Here is a 17,130-nt window from a genome sequence, read left to right as displayed (position 1 = left end):
ATCTCTCACTACCTCCTACCCACCTTCTGCCAAGATCACTCAACCCCACCTAACCACCATCTCACAATATCTCTCAATCATAACCTACCCGCCTTATTAACATTTCCCACAATCACACTTACCCAACTCCTCACCATATCGGTCGACCGCACCGACACACCATCTCCCCATTTCACTCAACTACACCTACCCATCTTCATACAAAATCCCTCAACTCCAAACTACCCATCATCCCCCGTGTCCCTCAATCCCCACCTACCTATCTTACCCCCAAATACCTCAATCCCCACCTACCAACATTATGACCTTATTCCTCAATCCCACGGACACAACATCCCACCTTATCTCTCAATACCACGTAAACACCTCCCATATCCCTCAAACCAGAACTACACACCTTCTCCCCATAACACTCAACCCCAACTACCCACATTCTCATAAGACCCCTCAATCGCGACCAACACACATTCCCACCATATCCTTCAATCCCAAACTAACCACCTTCTCCTCATATCCCTCACTCACACCTACCTATCTTCTCCCCATATTCCTCAATCCACACCTGCCATCTTCAGACCAGATTCCTCCGACACTCCTATCCACATCCCCAAAGACCACAATCCTCACCCACCCAACCTCTCGCCATATCCCACAATCGCACCTACCCACCTACACACCTTCTCTCCACATGCCTCAACCCCACCTACCCACCTTCTCACAATATCCCACAACCCCCACTTACCCACCATCCCTTCATTTCACTAAATCCCCACTGAAGCACCTTCTACACATATCCCTCAACCCCACCTACTCACATTCTCATCTCATCCGTCAATGCCCACATACCCACCTTCCCCACTGATCCCTCAATCCCCACCTACCGTCCTTCACAACAATTCCTTCAATCCCCACCAACCCATATTAGCTCCTGATACCTCAATTCCACCTAATCAACTTCTCACCATATCCCTCAATCCACAACCACCCAACTTCTCACCATATCACTCAATCGGGCCGACACACCTACCCATATCCCTCAATTCACATCTACACACCTTCTCCCCATAACACTCAAACCCACCTACCCGCATTCTCAAAACATCTCTCAATCACCACCTACACTTCTTCGCACCATATCCCTCAATCCCCACCTAACCGCTTTCTCTTCATGTCCCTCACTCATACTTACCCATCTTCTCCAAATATTCCTCAATCTGCACATATCCATCGACTCACCAAATGCCTAAACTCACCGACGCAGTTTTTCAACAAATCTCTCAACCCCACCTTCCAACCTTCGACCATATCCCTCATAACCACCTTCACGCCATATCATTCAATCCCCAACTACTCACGTTGTCCCAATCCCTCAAACCCATCTACCCAACTTCTCACCATGTCAGTCAATCCCAACGAACCACATCCCCATATACCTCAATCAACACATACGCACCTTGGCCTCCTATCCCTCAATCCCACCTCCGCAAACTTCTCAGCAATGCCCTCAATCCCCACCAAACTACCTTCCCTCCGTATCCCACAAATTCACCGACGCACCATCTCCACAGATCACTCAAACACACCCAACCACCTTCTCACTCTATCCAGTATTACCACTTACCCACCCTCTCACCATATCCGTCAACACCACCTACCCACATTATCTTCATATCCCTCAATCCCGACCTATACACCTTTTCCCCGTATCACTCAACCCCAAATTCCCACATTAAAAAAAATCCTCTATCCACAACGACCTCCCACATCCCTCAATCACCTGAAGACATCTTTCCGCCATATCCCTCAATCCCCACTTAATCATGGGTGACTTTCATCTGCATATATACTGGCCAAACCAAATTAGCAATAATACTGTGGAGCATTATTTCCTGGAGTGTGCAGGAGATGGTTTTTCAAACCAATATGTTGAGCAGCCAATTCGGGAACAGGCGATCCTAGATTGGGTATGGTGCATCGAAAAGCGGTTAATTCATTAAATTGTTGTGCGGGGTCCTTTAGAGGAGAGTGACCGGAACATGATATAATTCTTCATTAAGATAGAAAGTGAAGGAGTGCAATCCGAAACTAGGGTACTAAATCGAAGGTATGAGGAGTGAGTTGGCTGTGATAGATTTGAGACCTTCATTAAAAGGCATGACGGTGAATAGGCAATGTCTAACATTTGAGGAACGAATGCATGAATCGCAACAGTTATACGTTCCATTCTGGCACAAAAAGACAAAAGGACAAAAGGCCCAACCATGGCTAACAGAAGAAGTTAAGGCTAGGATGCGATGCAAAGTGGAATCATAACATTTTGCCAGAAAATGCAGCAAGCCAGAGGATTGGGAACAGTTTCGAAGGAAGCAAAAAAAGGGTCAAGAGATTGATTAAGAGGGAAAATAGAGAATGAGAGTGAACTTGCAAGGAACATAAAAGCGGACTGTTAAATCTTCGACAAACGGGAATATTGTATTGAGATAGACGATCAGCCATGATCATATTGAATGGTGGAGCAGGCTCGAAGGGCCGAATGGCTTACTCCTGCCCATCTTTTCTATGTTTCTATGACTCGGAGGCCTAGATTTCCACCTTCAGCAGGTGGTGTCAGATCGACCGTCCATTACACAGCCTGTCACATTTTCACTTCCATTTACTTCGATACCATTAAAAGTAATTGACAGAATATTATGGGCTGATTGCATGCAATTTCCGAAAGTTCTCTCCCGGGGAGTGACGCTCCACCGCAAGTTCCACTGCCCGGATTGTGAGTCCGCTGAAGGCAGAATTAACCCCCGGTGATGAATGGGGGAGAACAAACCAGGTACGGCCTCGGTTTCGCGCTCCCCACTGTTTGTTTGATTCGTTTCCATGTTCGGACTGAGGCATTTTAACCATTTTAACATTTTTGTTCTTGAAATGTCTCTCATTTACTCCGCAGAAATTTTTGTCATCTCTCAATTCCTCAATATCCTGAAATAGATTCCAGGTCAGTGAAAGCATGAAATTCCCTCTAACTCCTGTTTGTCGCCTCCGTTCTGTCCTTTTCCCAGTTCCACTAAAACTGTTTCACTTTGTTTTCAGTCCACACTAGAGTTATACCTGAACCGTCACCCTGTCCTTTGTCCAGATACTGACCGATCCGCTGGGTATTTCACCTCTTCCTTTCATTGTTTCAGATTCACAATAACTGCAGTTTGACCCATTTCTTTCCAGTTTGGTCTGTTTCTCTTCTGTTCCCTTCTCTGATTCTAAGATCTGATATCTTGTTCGTTTTGTGATGTTTCAATAATCCAAACTCATCCTGTCCCCTCCCACTTACCCGATGTTCTTGTCCACTGGAATGCCTCTCGTCTGTTGTCAACGAACTGTCTCCGTCCACCCCTTCTTCAGCTGCCTGTTCTGGTCTGTCCCGGTAGAATTTCTTAAACTGGATCAGTTGGTAACCGGCAGACTTTGTCCAGAACTCAGTGATCGCAGTGTTCGGTCTGTGAACAACAATGGAGAAAAATACACATTATCGACCTTCCATCCGGGCGGCTACATTTGTCCTTAAACCAAACGACTGACGCCTCCTGTGAGCCACGTTATCAAATACCTTCTGAAAACCCATATATGCCGCATATGTTACAATCCATTGACCTGTATAGTCACGTCTCAACAAGGCTGTCTCAAATTTGTCAAATACAATGTCAAATATCTAGTTAATCCGTTCTCACCTTCTCCGAATTTGAAATGCTCACTAATTACGTGTCTGTTTCAAACGGATGTGCTTTCATTCCCTGATCATTCTGTGTCTGTTTGAAATGGGTTTGCTGTCAGTCCCTAGTTCTTTCTGTGTCTGTTTAAAAGGGCTGTGCTGTCAGTCTCGGATCACTCTGTGCCTGTTTGAAATGGATGTGCTGTCAGTCCCGGATCATTCTGTGCCTGATTAAAATTGGGTGTGCTGTCAGTCCCAGATCAGAGAATCAAGTTGCTATGCAGAGCCTGAACCCAGAGACGTCTCGATCACACTGGAGATCACAACCAACTGAGATGAACTGGGGCATAAAAAACTTTCAATGAATTAAAAAAAATAGTTCAAACAGGAAGTATTGACCCTACACAGAAATACGGAGATCGGTGGAGCCTGTAGCTGAGGCAAAGCAGTTATGAAGGGAGATTTTTTTTTTCATACTGACTGGGACACGGAGGCAATACATTTCTGGAATGCATCTTGGACAGTTTTCTGAAGCAATGTCATGGAACTGAGAGGTTACACATGTCAGGAAAGAGAGAACAAGCTGAGGCTCTTTTCTCTCGAAAAGAGAAGAATGAGGAGTGACGTGATAGAGGTTTGCAAGATTAATGATGTGTTTGTTCGGGTAGATCTGGAGAAGATGTTTCCACTTGAAGGGGAGACCAGAACCAAGGGTCATTATTATAAGATAGTCACTGATAAATCGAATTGAATCGAATAATGAATTCAGTGAAAACGTCTTTACCCAGAGACTGGTGAGAATGTGAATCTCGCTACCACAAAGGGTAGTTGAGAAGAATCGCACAGATGCATTTAAGGGGAATCTGGATAAACACATGAGGGAGAAAGAACATAAGAACATAAAAAATGGGAGCAGGAGAAGGCCATCCGGCCCTTCGATCCGGCTCCACCATTCAATCAGATCTTGGCTGATCTTCTACCTCAATTCGACTTTCCCGCCCGACCCACAAATCCCTTGATTCCCCTAAGCCAAAAATCTATCAATTCCAGCCTTGAATATACTCAACGACTGAGCATCCCCAGACCTCTGGATGGAGAATTCCAAAGATTCACATCCCTCTGAGTGAATATATTCCTCCTCATCTCAGTCTTACATGGCCCACCCCTTATCTGAAGACTATTTCCTCTTGTTCTAGACTCGACAGCCAGGGGAAACAATCTCTCCGGATCTATCCTGTCAAGCCCCCTCAGAATCTTATATTCTGTTTTATATGTTTCAAAGAGATGGCAGAGGAATAGAAGGACATGTTGATGGTGTTGGAGGAAGATGGATAGGCGAGGGGTGTTTTATAGCATAAGCACCGGCATGGACCTTGTGGGGTGAATGGCCTGTTTCTGAGCTGTGCAGTCCACGGAATTCTGGAACGTTAGCCTACATTCGGCCCGTCATGCCTGTGCTAGCTGTTTGAAAGAACTGCCCAATTTAGTCCTACATCCCAGCGATTTCCCCATCACCCTGCAAATTATTCCTCTTCAATGACATGTCCAATTGCCTTTTGCAAGTGCATATGGAATGTGGTTTCACCGATTTTTTAGGTATTGCACTCAATCCCATAACAAACCTCGGTGAAAAAATGTTTCTTCATTTCCCATCGAGATATATTGCCAATTATTTTTTATCTCACAGAGGAGCGGTAGGGAGAGAGAGAGAGAGAGAGTAGAGGGCGTGAGAAAGACAGAGTAGAATGAGAAAGAGAGGTTACAGACAGAGAGAGTCGGAGAAAGAGGAGAGTAAGGTGTGGAAGGGAGATAGAGAGAGAGTGGAAGGAGACAGAGAGAGTACAGAGAGAGCACGAGAGACAGAGATAGAGAGAGAGGAGAGAAAGAGAGAAACAGAGATAATAGAAAAAGACAGAGAGGGTAGCGGCGAAGAGAGGAAGAGAGGATGAGACAGAGACAAGAGGAAGATAAGGAGAACACAAAAAGAGAAAAATAGTCAAAGGGGAAGACAGTGAATGACCACGGAGAGAGTGAGAGAACGACAGAGGGACATGGAGAGGGAGAGAAACAGACAGAAAGAGAAACAGGGTAGAGACGGACGAAGAGAGGGAGAGACAGGGACCGAGCGAGTGATAGAGACTGGTCAGAGAGAGAGAGAGTCGAGTGTGTGTGTGAGAGAGAGAGAGAGAGAGAGAACAAGGATCACAGCATCACAGGGCGTTGGAATCACTGAGAATGGGGGAAGGCAGTGATCTCTGGAGAAGGCCCAGGCTTCATCCCAGTCTCTGTTGGTAGATCTCACCCGGTGTGCGACTGACACCCACACACAGAGAATGGTAGAGAGAAGAGAGAGCTTAACTCTCCATCTCACGCGTGCGGTACCTGCCTTGGGAGTGTTTAAAGGGACACTCTGGAGGGGCTTTCACTCCCTATCTAATCCGTGCTGTACCTGTCCTGCGAGTTTTTGATGGGACAGTGTCTTGGGGCCTTTACTCTGGATCTAACCGGTGCTGCACCTCCACTGGGAGTAGTTTACGGGACACTCTGGAAGGGTTTTCACTCGCTATCTAATCCGTGCTGTACCTGTGCTGTGTGTGTTTAATGGGACAGTGTAGAGGGGGGATTTCTCTGTATCTAACCTGTGCTGTACCTGCCCTGGGAGTGTTTGATGGGACAGTGTAGAGGGGGTTATACTCTGTATCTAACTCGTGTTGTACCTGCCCTGGGAGTGTTTGATGGGACAGTGCAGTGGGGGATTTACTCTGTATCTAAACTGTGCTGTGCCTGCCATGGGAGTGTTTGATGGGACAGTGTGGTGGGGGATTTACTATGTATCTAACCTGTGCTGTGCCTGCCAGGGGAGTGTTTGATGGGAGAATGTCGAGGGGGCTGCACTCTGTATCTAACCCGTGCTCTTTCTAACTTGTGAACAGTTCAGACTGAAGTGGTTGATATTCCTCATGCCTCACATTCCGAAGCATTAAACACAGTGACAGTGTTTTATTTTGCTCCGCCCTGTTATGATAAAACTCTCTCTGTTCACCTCAGAAGGTTCTGCCTCTCGCATGGATCCGTGTTCCACCGGCAGATGCCCCACGGGTCAGTGCTGAGTGTGGTTTGTGTACCATGGGGTGTATCACTGCCAGTCCACATCATGTGCTCGCGTAACAGGCCCAACCCACCGACTTTATCCCTCTCCCTGGCGAACGTCTGGTGCAGAAACAGACGATGCACAACCCTCGACTTCCGATTTGAACCTGAGCTGAAATTCCGACCACATATTCTATCCATCACCAAGTCCGCCTACTTCCATCTCTGTATCTCGACGGTCTCGCTCACGTCTCTTCTCACCTATTGCTGAAACCCTTGTCCGTGCCTTTGTTACCTCGAGACTGGACTATTCCAATGCTCTTCTGGCCAAACTCCCATCTTCCACCCTTCATTAAAATCAGCTCATCCAAAATTCAGCTGCCCGTATCCAAATTCGCACAAAGTCCTGTTCAATCATCACCCCCTGTGTTCGCATTGGCTCCCGGTCCGGCAACGCCTCGATTTTAAAATTCTCATCGTTGTGTTCAAATCCTTCCACGGCCAACGATCCCCCTATCTCTGTAATCTCCCTCAAGACGACAACCCCATCCTCCACCACTGAGGTTTCTGCACTCCTCCCATTCTGGCCTCTCGCGCATTCCCGAATTCCTGCACTGCACCATTGGTGGCTGTGACTTCAGCTGCCTGGTCCATAAGCTCTGGAATTTCCTGCCTCTGATTCACTCTCCTCCTTTGTGACGCTACTTAAAAAGCAGCTTCTCACGATATCCCTCAATCCACAACTTCCAACCTTCTCCCCATATCACTAAACCCCACCTACTCGCATTCTCCCCATTACCTTAATCCCCAACTGCGAACCTTCTCTCCCAATCGCTGAACCCGACCTACCCACCGTCTCAACATATCCCTCAATCCCTACCTACCCAGCTTCCCACCTTCCAACCATATCCCTCAATCCAAAACTGGCAACCTGCTCCCCAGATTTCCTAATTCCAACCGACCCACTTTCTGCCCATATTCCTTAATCTCACCTATCCATCTTCTCCCCATATTGCTCACTCTCACCTACCAACCTTCTCCCCTTATCCCTCATTCCCACCTACCCACCTTCTCAAGAGTTCAGAACATACTCCTTTCATTAAGGTGAGTTTGGAGACTGAGAATCACTCCGAGGAGTATTCCAGTTTCTGAAGGGGTATAAAGAGCTAATTTGTTCATGATACTCAAACTTTCATTCAAACTTTGAATCAACTCCCACACTCACCTGGTTGACATAAATGCGCTCTGAAATATGGCCTCTGGATCAGACAGGCGCACCCAGCCCAGACGGGCCTGAAAGTCCTTCTCACTAACGTCTGTGAACTGGTGCCAAAGTTGGGAGATCTGCCCCACAGACTCGTCAAGCAATAACCTGACATAATCATTATGAGCCGAGGCTCAGTCGGTAGCATCTCTCCTCAGAGTCAGAAGGTCCTGCGCTCGGACCCCACACACACCAGAGACTTGTGCATCTTAATCCAGGCCGACAATTTCCTGTGCCAGTACTGTGGGAGCGCTGCACGCTCAGAGGGTCAGGACTGAGGGAATGATGCATTGTCAGAGGAGCAGTACTGAGGAAGCGCCGCACGGTCGGAGGGTCAGTATTGAGGGAGTGTTGCACTTTCGGAGGGTCAGGACTGAGAGAGCGCTGCACTGTCGGAAGGTCACGACTGAGAGAGCGCTGCAGTTTTGGAAGGTCAGTACTGAGGGAGGTCTGAACTCTTTGAAGTTTCGTCATTTGGATGAGATGTTAAACCGAGTGCGCTCCTCTCAGTCTTAAATTGCCGACCCCTTATCTGGGGAATGGGGAATGACTATTCCCCATTGGTCCAGATTCGCCAGTCAGTGGAGTCACCATCTATCCTGTCAAGTCCCTCAGAATACTATATGTTTCTATGAGATGAGAAAGGAATATGATATATTGATGGGGTTAGATGAAGAAGGGTGGTGGGAGGCTCGTGTGGAACATAAACCCCGGCATGTATCTATTGTGCCGAATGGCCCGTTTCTCAGCTGTGCAGTCTAAGTATTTCTGGAATCTTAGCATACATTGGGCCCGTCATTCCCGTGCTGGTTCTTTGAAAGAACTCCCCAATTTAGTCCTACACCCCAGATTTTGCCCCATAACCCTGCAAATTAGTCCTCTTCAATGATATGCCCACTTTCCTTTTGAAAGTGCCTGTGGAATGTGGTTCCACCGCTCTTTCAGGAAATGCATTCCAAATCATAACAAACCTCAGTGAAAAAAATGTGTCCAAATTTCCCCGAGATCTTTTGCCAATTATGTTATTATCACAGAGGAGAAATAGAGAGAGAGAATATTGGGCTGGAGAAAGAGAGAATGCAGAGAGTGACAGAACGAGTATAGTGAGAGAGAAAGCAGGAGAGAGAGAGAGAGAGAGAGATAGAGAAAATAAGGTGAGAAAGAGAGAGAGAGAGTAGAGAGGCAGAGGCAGAGGACAGGATGAGACAGGGTAAGAGAGAGAGAAGGTGAGCACAAGAAGAGAAACTGAGACAGAGGGGAAGACAGAGAACGATAAGGGGGATAAGGAGAGAGACCGACACTGGGCCAGAGAGATAAAAAAAAGTCAGAGAGAGTGAAAAAAAACAGGGGAGACAAACAGAGAGAGTGAAAATTAGCTCAGTTGGTTAGATATTAATACCACAAAGGGCGCAGGTTTGATCCATGTAAGGGCCACGAACGTTTTTATATTGAGGCGCAGTATCTTCTCTTTATTTTAGACTGTGAGCGAATTATAAATGCAAAGTTCGGAAGGAAATTCACTCAGAACAGAGCATCGGAGAAGCATTTTCATGTTGGTGCTGTCAGTCCTGGATCATTCCGTGCCTGTTTAAAATGAGTATGCTCTCAATCCAGGATCATCCTGTGTCTGTTTATAAGGGGTGTGCTGTCAGTCCCGGATCATTCTGCGTCTGTTTAAAAGGGATGTGCTGTCAGTCCAGGATCATTCTGCGTCTGTTTTAAAGGGTTGTGCTGTCAGTCCTGGATCATTCTGCGTCTGTTTATAAGGGGTGTGCTGTCAGTCCCGGATCAGTCTGTGTCTGTTTATAAGGGGTGTGCTGTCAGTCCTGGATCATTCTGCGTCTGTTTATAAGGGGTGTGCTGTCAGTCCCGGATCAGTCTGTGTCTGTTTATAAGGGGTGTGCTGTCAGTCCCGGATCATTCTGCGTCTGTTTATAAGGGGAGTGCTGTCAGTCCAGGATCAGTCTGTGTCTGTTTTAAAGGGGTGTTCTGTCTGTCCTGGATCATAGACTCAAGTTACTGTTCAGAGAATGAAATCGTAGACGGCTCGATCATACTGGAGATCACAACCCACTGAGGGGAACTGGGGCATGAAAAGCTTTCAATTAATGAAACAAATACTTCAAACAGGAAGAATTGAGCCCCCACAGCAATACGGAGGTCAGAGGAGCCTGTAGCTCAGGCAAAGCAGTCATAATCGGAGATTTGAATTTTCCCATTGTCTGCGTTATAGTGCATCTCGGACAGTTTACTGAAACAATATCATAGAACGGGGAGCATATAACTATCACGAAAGAGAGAACAAGCTTGAAAAGAAAAGACTGAGGAGTGACCTGATAGAAGACTTTAAGTGTAATGACAGGTTTGATAGGGCAGACGGAGAGAAGATGAATTCACCAGCGAGTGAGAGCGGACCTCGGGGTTATAAAACGAAGCTAGTCACTGATAAATCCAATATTAATTCAGGAGAAACTCCTTTACCCAGAGAGTGGTGAGAGTGAGAAACTGGCTACCACAAGTGAGCTGAGGCGACGAGCAAAGATGCTGTTAAGATTAAGCTTGATAAACACACGAGGGAAAAGGGAATACAAGGATATGTTGATTGGGTTCGATGAAGAAGGATGAAAGGTGGATCATCTGCAGCATAAGCAAAGGCTTGGACTCTTTGGGACGGATGGCTTGTTTCTGTGCTGTACAGTGTATGTAGGGGGTAAGAGAAAGAGAGAGAGTAAAGGGAGAAAGAGAGAGTAGAGGGAGAGAGAGAGAACACGAGAGAGACAGGCAGAGACAGACAGAGAAAGAGATAGAGTTTGAGGAACAGAATATCGAGAAAGAGAGGAGGGATAAGTAAATAGAGACAGAAGAAGATGTTTTGGAAATGCCTGTGAGCTCTTGGCAGCTGAACAATAGCCACTTGTTGCTGCTTCAATGGATTTGCTCCAAGAAGAATTTCGACAAAAACAGCAATTTGTATCTTAACATCAATCGGACTGAGAGACTGGAACAGACATCAAAGGAATGGAGAATGAGCGAGAATGGGTGAAGACATTGATCTCTAGGAAAGGCCCAGCCTCCATCCCGGTCTCCTTTCGTTGATAACACCCGGTGTGGGATTGAGACCCACACACAGAGCATGGGAGAGTGCAGTGGGACTTTAACTCTGTATCTAACCTGTGTTGCAACTGCCCCGGGAGTGTTTGATGGCACAGTGTAAAGGGAGCTTTACTCTGTATCTCACCGTTGTTGGACCTGCCCTGGGACGGTTTGATGGAAAAGTGCAGAGGGAGATTGAATCTGTTACTAACCACAACTTCACCTGCCCTTGGGGTGCTTGATGTGACATTGCAGATGGAGCTTTACTCTATATCTGACCCATTTTATACCTGTCCTGGGAACACTTTAAACTAAGGTGGTTGGCATTTCCCATGCCTCATTTTCCAAAGCATTAATTCCGTGACAGTGTCTCTGTTGGTGAGCCCTGTTATTACAAAAATCCTTCTGATCACACCGGAATGTTCTGTCTCTCATTGGTGTTCGGTTACTCGAGCAATTCCTTCACAGGTCAGTGCTGAGTGTGGCAATTGGATCATGGTGGGGGGACGGGGGCATCATTCCCATGGCCCACTATTGTGCAGACACAGAGAAAGTAGATCGTAGTCCAGACACTGAGAATGCAGATCAGAACAGATATTGAAAGAGGCGATCAGAGTCTAGACACTGAGAGAGGTGATCACAGTCCAAATACTGCGAGGGTATTACAGTCCAGACACTGAGAGAGATCAAAGTCCCGACACTGAGAGAGTGGATCACAGTCCAGCCATGAGAGAGGAGATCACAGTACAGACACTGAGAATATCAGGAGCAATTTCTTTTTAAAAATGCACTCAAGGGTTATAATCTCTGGATTATTACCTGAGCCAGGTGCAAATAGTCGGAGGGATAAGCAGATTTGGGAGGAGAACACATGGATGAAGGAGTGGTTCCATTTCGTGGGACACATTCACCTGTACGAGGACAGGATGGAACTGTACCGTTGGGAGCGGCACCACCTGACCCGGGCGGGGACCAGGATCCCAGCGCCAAGGATAACTCGGGCTTTAAACGAGTAAATGGGGGTTAGGGCTCAGTTGGAAAGTAATAGAAATAACAATTCTAGAACAAAAGGGAAGAGACTATCGTCAGAAATTATGCTTTAGGCACTGCAGGTAAAGGAAAAATTGAAAGATGTAAAGTAATTAAATCGGGAGGGAGAAACAAGGAAAGTGTGAAAAATAAAATATTACAATATGGGTAGGGTGTGTGGCCCAAATAAGCGTTCATTATAGAAACGCTTGGAGTATAAGCAACAAATTGAATGAAATGCGGGCACAAATTCAACCGACAGGGTACGAAATGGTAGCCATTGCTGAGGCATGGCTGCACAACAGTCAGGAATGGGAACTGAATATACCAGGTTGTAATGTCTAGAGGAAGGATAGGAGAACTGGTAGAGGGGGAGGAGTATCCTGAGTGATTAAGGATGAATTTACTTCATTGATAAGAGAGGATGTAACGAGAGGTAAGCAGGCAGTGGAGCTTTATTGGATGAATTAGGAAATAGAAAAGGAATTAAGACCAAAGTGGGAGTTGTGTATGGACCCTCCTGTAGCAGCTGTGAAGCGGCAGAATGTATAAATGCGGAGATTAGACAAGCAGTGTGTTTGTAAAGGGGACAGATTTTAACTTTCTTATTGATTGGGATAAACAGACGAGCTCATGTCAGAAAGGTAACGAATTTCTGGAGTAAGTTCAGGAAAGATTTCTGCAACAATATATCCGAGGACCAACAAGGGGGCAGGCCATACTGGAATTATCAATGAGTAATGTGGCAGATTAGTTAATAGCCTAAAGGTGCATGAACATTTATCTGAATTGGAAAACTGCACATGTCACTCCACTATTTAAGAAAGGTGACAGAAGGAAACCAGGGAATTATGGACCAGTTCGCCAAACATCTGTTTCGAGAAATTACTCGAGTCTCCAATTAAGGATAGTGACTGAACACCTTGAACATTTTCAGCTGATCGAAAGAGCCAGCATGGATTTTGTTTTGAAGAGGTGACGAAAGTAGTGGACAGGGGAATGCCGATGGAGTTTGTTTCAATGGACTTCCAAAAGTCATTCGTTAAAATGCCTCAGAAGAGACTGTTCGCTAAAGTTGAAGCTGGTCGAATTGAGGGGAAATGATTGACCTGGATAGGAAATTGGCAGAGCGGCAGGAGACATTGGGACAGAAATCGCTACGAGCGGCGAGGCAACGCTCACTGCAGCTCTTGCGAATTAAATTAACAAAACTACTGACTGTCGGCTCTGTGGCGATCAATTGCTGGAATTCGAACTTCACAAAAATTGTGCACGATCAACCCAGCCTCTGAGCAGCGTGATTTGCTGCGCAGCTGGAAAGGTGTGTGAGGAGAAGACACGCCCACAAAATCGGTAAGGACGAGTCGTCCCGCCAACAGAATCAGGCTGCATTGCTGAAACAATCAAGCAGACTTCATTCCTTTCAAGTTAGCATTCTGTGTGGCATTGTAAAATTTAAAAAAAAAATCAAAAAACAAAGAAATAATCGCATTAAATTAAAGAGACAGAAGGGAAAAGTTTTAAAAAATAATATTGTAGTTTTAATTGTTCTTCAATCACCAAAAACTAATAAAATAAAGAGTAACATGAGAGTCCTCGTTTTTAAAAGTTAATCTTCACTTGTTTCGCAGTCATTAAAACTTACCGAGCTGTTAAAACTCAGTTTGGACATTGTATTTACCAGAATGATACCTGGAATTCAAGGGTTAGACAATGAAGTGAGATTACACAAACTAGGGTTGCATTCTCTGGAATTTAGAAGATTAAGGGGAGATTTGTTCGAAGTTTTCAAGACATTAAGGGGAACTGATAGGGTAGATCGAGATAAACTATGTCCGCTGGTTGGGGAGTCCAGCACTAGTGGTCTCTGCCTGAAAATTAGAGCCAGAACTTTCAGGAGTGAAGTTATGAAACACGTCGACACGCAAAGGGTGGGAGATGTTTGGAACTCTCTTCTGCAAACGGAAGTCGATGTTCGCTCAATTGTTAATTTTAAATCTGAGGTTGTTAGATTTTTGTTAACTCTGTTAATATTGTGTTTAAGGCGGGCGAATGACGTTCATTCAGACATCCGCTATGATGCCAATGAATGGCGTAACAGGCTCGAGGGATCAAATGACCGACTCCTGTTCCCACGTACCTGGTAAATGTCATCACCCACCACAATCTTCAACAGTCGGCGCTGCTGACCAGCAGTGACAGAGCAAAGAGATACAGAGAAAGGGGCAAGAGAAAGAGAGACATAAGCAAAACGGTTGATAAATGGGGAGAGGGAGGGAGAGAGAAAAATGAAGACATCGACATATAGTTCGGGAGAGTGAACGAGAGATACAGACAGGTGACAAAGAGAGATAGAAACAGAGAGGAGAGAGCAAGAGATAGAGAGAAATAGGAGAGCCCGAAAGAGAGACAGACAGAGAGGTAGCGACGAGGATAGAGGGAGAGACGAGGACAGAGGGAGAGATAGCTGAGGGAAAGAGAGAGAGAGACGCAGAGGGAGACGGAGAGAGAGAGAGTGGGAGAGAGAGACGAATGGCGGGGGGAGAGCGATGGAGAGGGAGACAGAGAGATAGTGATAGAAAGGCAGAGAATCAGCAGAGAAAGAGAGAGACATAGAGAGAGAGACAGAATTATAGAGACAGAGAGATGGTGGGGGAGAAAGAATGAAAGATACAAACAGAGGGAGAAACGGTCAGAGAGAGAGGGCGGAGAGAGGAAGAAAGAGAGGGAGAGACGGAGATGGATCAATGAGTGTAGATGGAGGGAGACAGAGAGAAAGAGAGAGAGAGTAGAGACAGAGAGAGGACGGTGCTTGTAGAGAGACGGGGAATGAAATAAAGTGGAGGCTGATTGACTGGGAAAGAGAGAACCTGAGGGAAAGAGTCAGAGGGATGGGGATGGGATAGAGGGTGCAGTGGCAGAGAGTGTAGTGGCACAGACTGTAGTGCACAGTGTGTAGTGGCACAGAGTGTCGTGGCAGAGACAAAGAGAACGAGTAAAAGGGAAGCTTGAAATTGAAGGTGAGATATATAGAAAGGGAGAGAGTTAGTGACTGAGAGAGGTGGAGACGAGAGGTGGAGAGGGAGAGAGATGGAGAGTAGAGGCAGAGAGTGGGGAGAGAGTGAATAACGAAAGAGGATGACACAGTGCAGAGGCAGAGAGACACCGAGAGAGACAATGAGGAGGTGGCGGAGTGACAGAGAGACAGGCAGACAGACTGTGAGAATCTGAATAATACAGACAGAGAGATAGTGGGGGCGAGGGAGAAAGAAAGAGACAGGCAGATGGAGAAACAGACAGCAAGAGAATGAAAAAGTGGAGACAGAGAAACGGAAGAGAAATAGTGAGAGATGGGGATGAGTCAGAGACAGAAAGAGTGAGTGAGAGAGACAGAGAGAGAGAGAGAGGAATGGGGAGAGACATGGTGTAGAGGGTGAGAGCGAGTACAGAGCGAGGAGAGTGCGACATACAGAGAGAGAGGCCGAGAGAGAGAGAGGGAGAGAGGAAGGGGTGAGATAGCGAGCAGAGGGAGAGTGCGAGCAGAGAGCGAGGAGGGTGAGACACAGAGAGAGAGTGAGGGGTCTAGGGAGAGGGACAGGGAAAGAGAGAGAGACTCCCACCGACCGATCTTCTCCCCATTTCACACAACACAACCACCCAAACCTTCACACAATATCCCTCAACAAAACGTATCACCTTCTCACCATATCCTTCAACCCCACCTACCGAATGTCTGCCCACATCACTCAACCCGACCAACACACATTCACACAATATCCATCAATACCCACCAACTCACATTCTCCACATTTCCCTCAAACTCCACCTAATCACCTTCTCCACATATACCTGACACACGGCTACCCAACTTCTCTCCATATCCCGCATTCTTTCCTACATCCTTCTCCCACATCACTGTAAACCACCTGACCAGTTTCTCACAATATCTCTCAATCATAAACTACCCCCTTTATTCATATTTCCCACAATCACACTTAACCATCTCCTCACCATATCCGTCCACCACACCGACCACTTTCTCCCCATATTCCTCAATCCCCACCTACACACCTTCTCCACATATCACTCAACCACACCTAACCACCGTCATACAAAATCCCACAATTCCCAACGACCAATCTTCCCCCCATATCCCTCATTGCCCACCGACCTATCTTACTCCCATATCCCGAAATCCCAACCTACCCGCATTCTCTCCTTATTCCTCAATCCCACCTACACACCTTCTCACCCTATCCCTCAAACCCCAGATACCCAAATTCTCACCATATCCCACAGTACAACCTAACCAACTCCCAATAACACTCAAATCACAGCTACACAACGCTCCCCGTAACACTCAACCCCAACTGTCCACATTCTCACAACATCACTCAATCCCCACCAACACACCATCCCAACATATCCCTCAATCCCATCTACACAACTTCTCACCATGTCATTCAATCCCAACTAACCACATTCCGAGATCCCTCAATCAACATCCATGCACCTTAACCCCATATCCCTCAATCCCACCAATCCAACTTCTCAGCATAGTCCTCAATCCCCACCTAACCACCTTCCTTCCGTATCCCACAAACGCACCATCTCAGCAGATCATTCAAACACACCCAACCACCTTCTCACTATATACATTAATTACCACTCAACCACCCTCTCACCATATCCGTCAACCGCACCTACAAACATTCTACCCATATCCCTCAATCCCCACCGACACACCTTCTCCCCATATCACTGAATCCCACCGACCCGCATTCACAAAAATCCCTCAATCCACAACGACCTCTCTGATCCATGAACCCCCGATTGACGTATTTCCGCCATATCCTTCAATTCCCACTTCATCATGGGTGACTTTAATTTACATATATACTGGCCAAACCAAATTAGCAATATTACTTTGGAGCATTAAATTATGGAGTGTGTA

The 17,130-nt window shown here is 46.4% G+C and overlaps 1 long non-coding RNA gene across 10 annotated transcripts in view; it reads right to left on the bottom strand.

The window, feature by feature from the left end:
• Positions 1-17,130, bottom strand: part of LOC137312940 (uncharacterized) — a 117,359-nt gene that overhangs the window by 30,102 nt on the left and 70,127 nt on the right. For all 10 annotated transcript variants that reach the window (XR_010960949.1, XR_010960947.1, XR_010960942.1 and 7 more), the window contains one exon: positions 3,323-3,488. This is a non-coding gene — a long non-coding RNA (uncharacterized lncRNA). The remainder of the gene's footprint in view (positions 1-3,322; positions 3,489-17,130) is intronic.

This window comes from Heptranchias perlo, unplaced genomic scaffold, assembly GCF_035084215.1.
Source record: "Heptranchias perlo isolate sHepPer1 unplaced genomic scaffold, sHepPer1.hap1 HAP1_SCAFFOLD_44, whole genome shotgun sequence".
Lineage (NCBI taxonomy): Eukaryota > Metazoa > Chordata > Chondrichthyes > Hexanchiformes > Hexanchidae > Heptranchias > Heptranchias perlo.
This window is presented reverse-complemented; position numbering and strand designations above follow the sequence as displayed.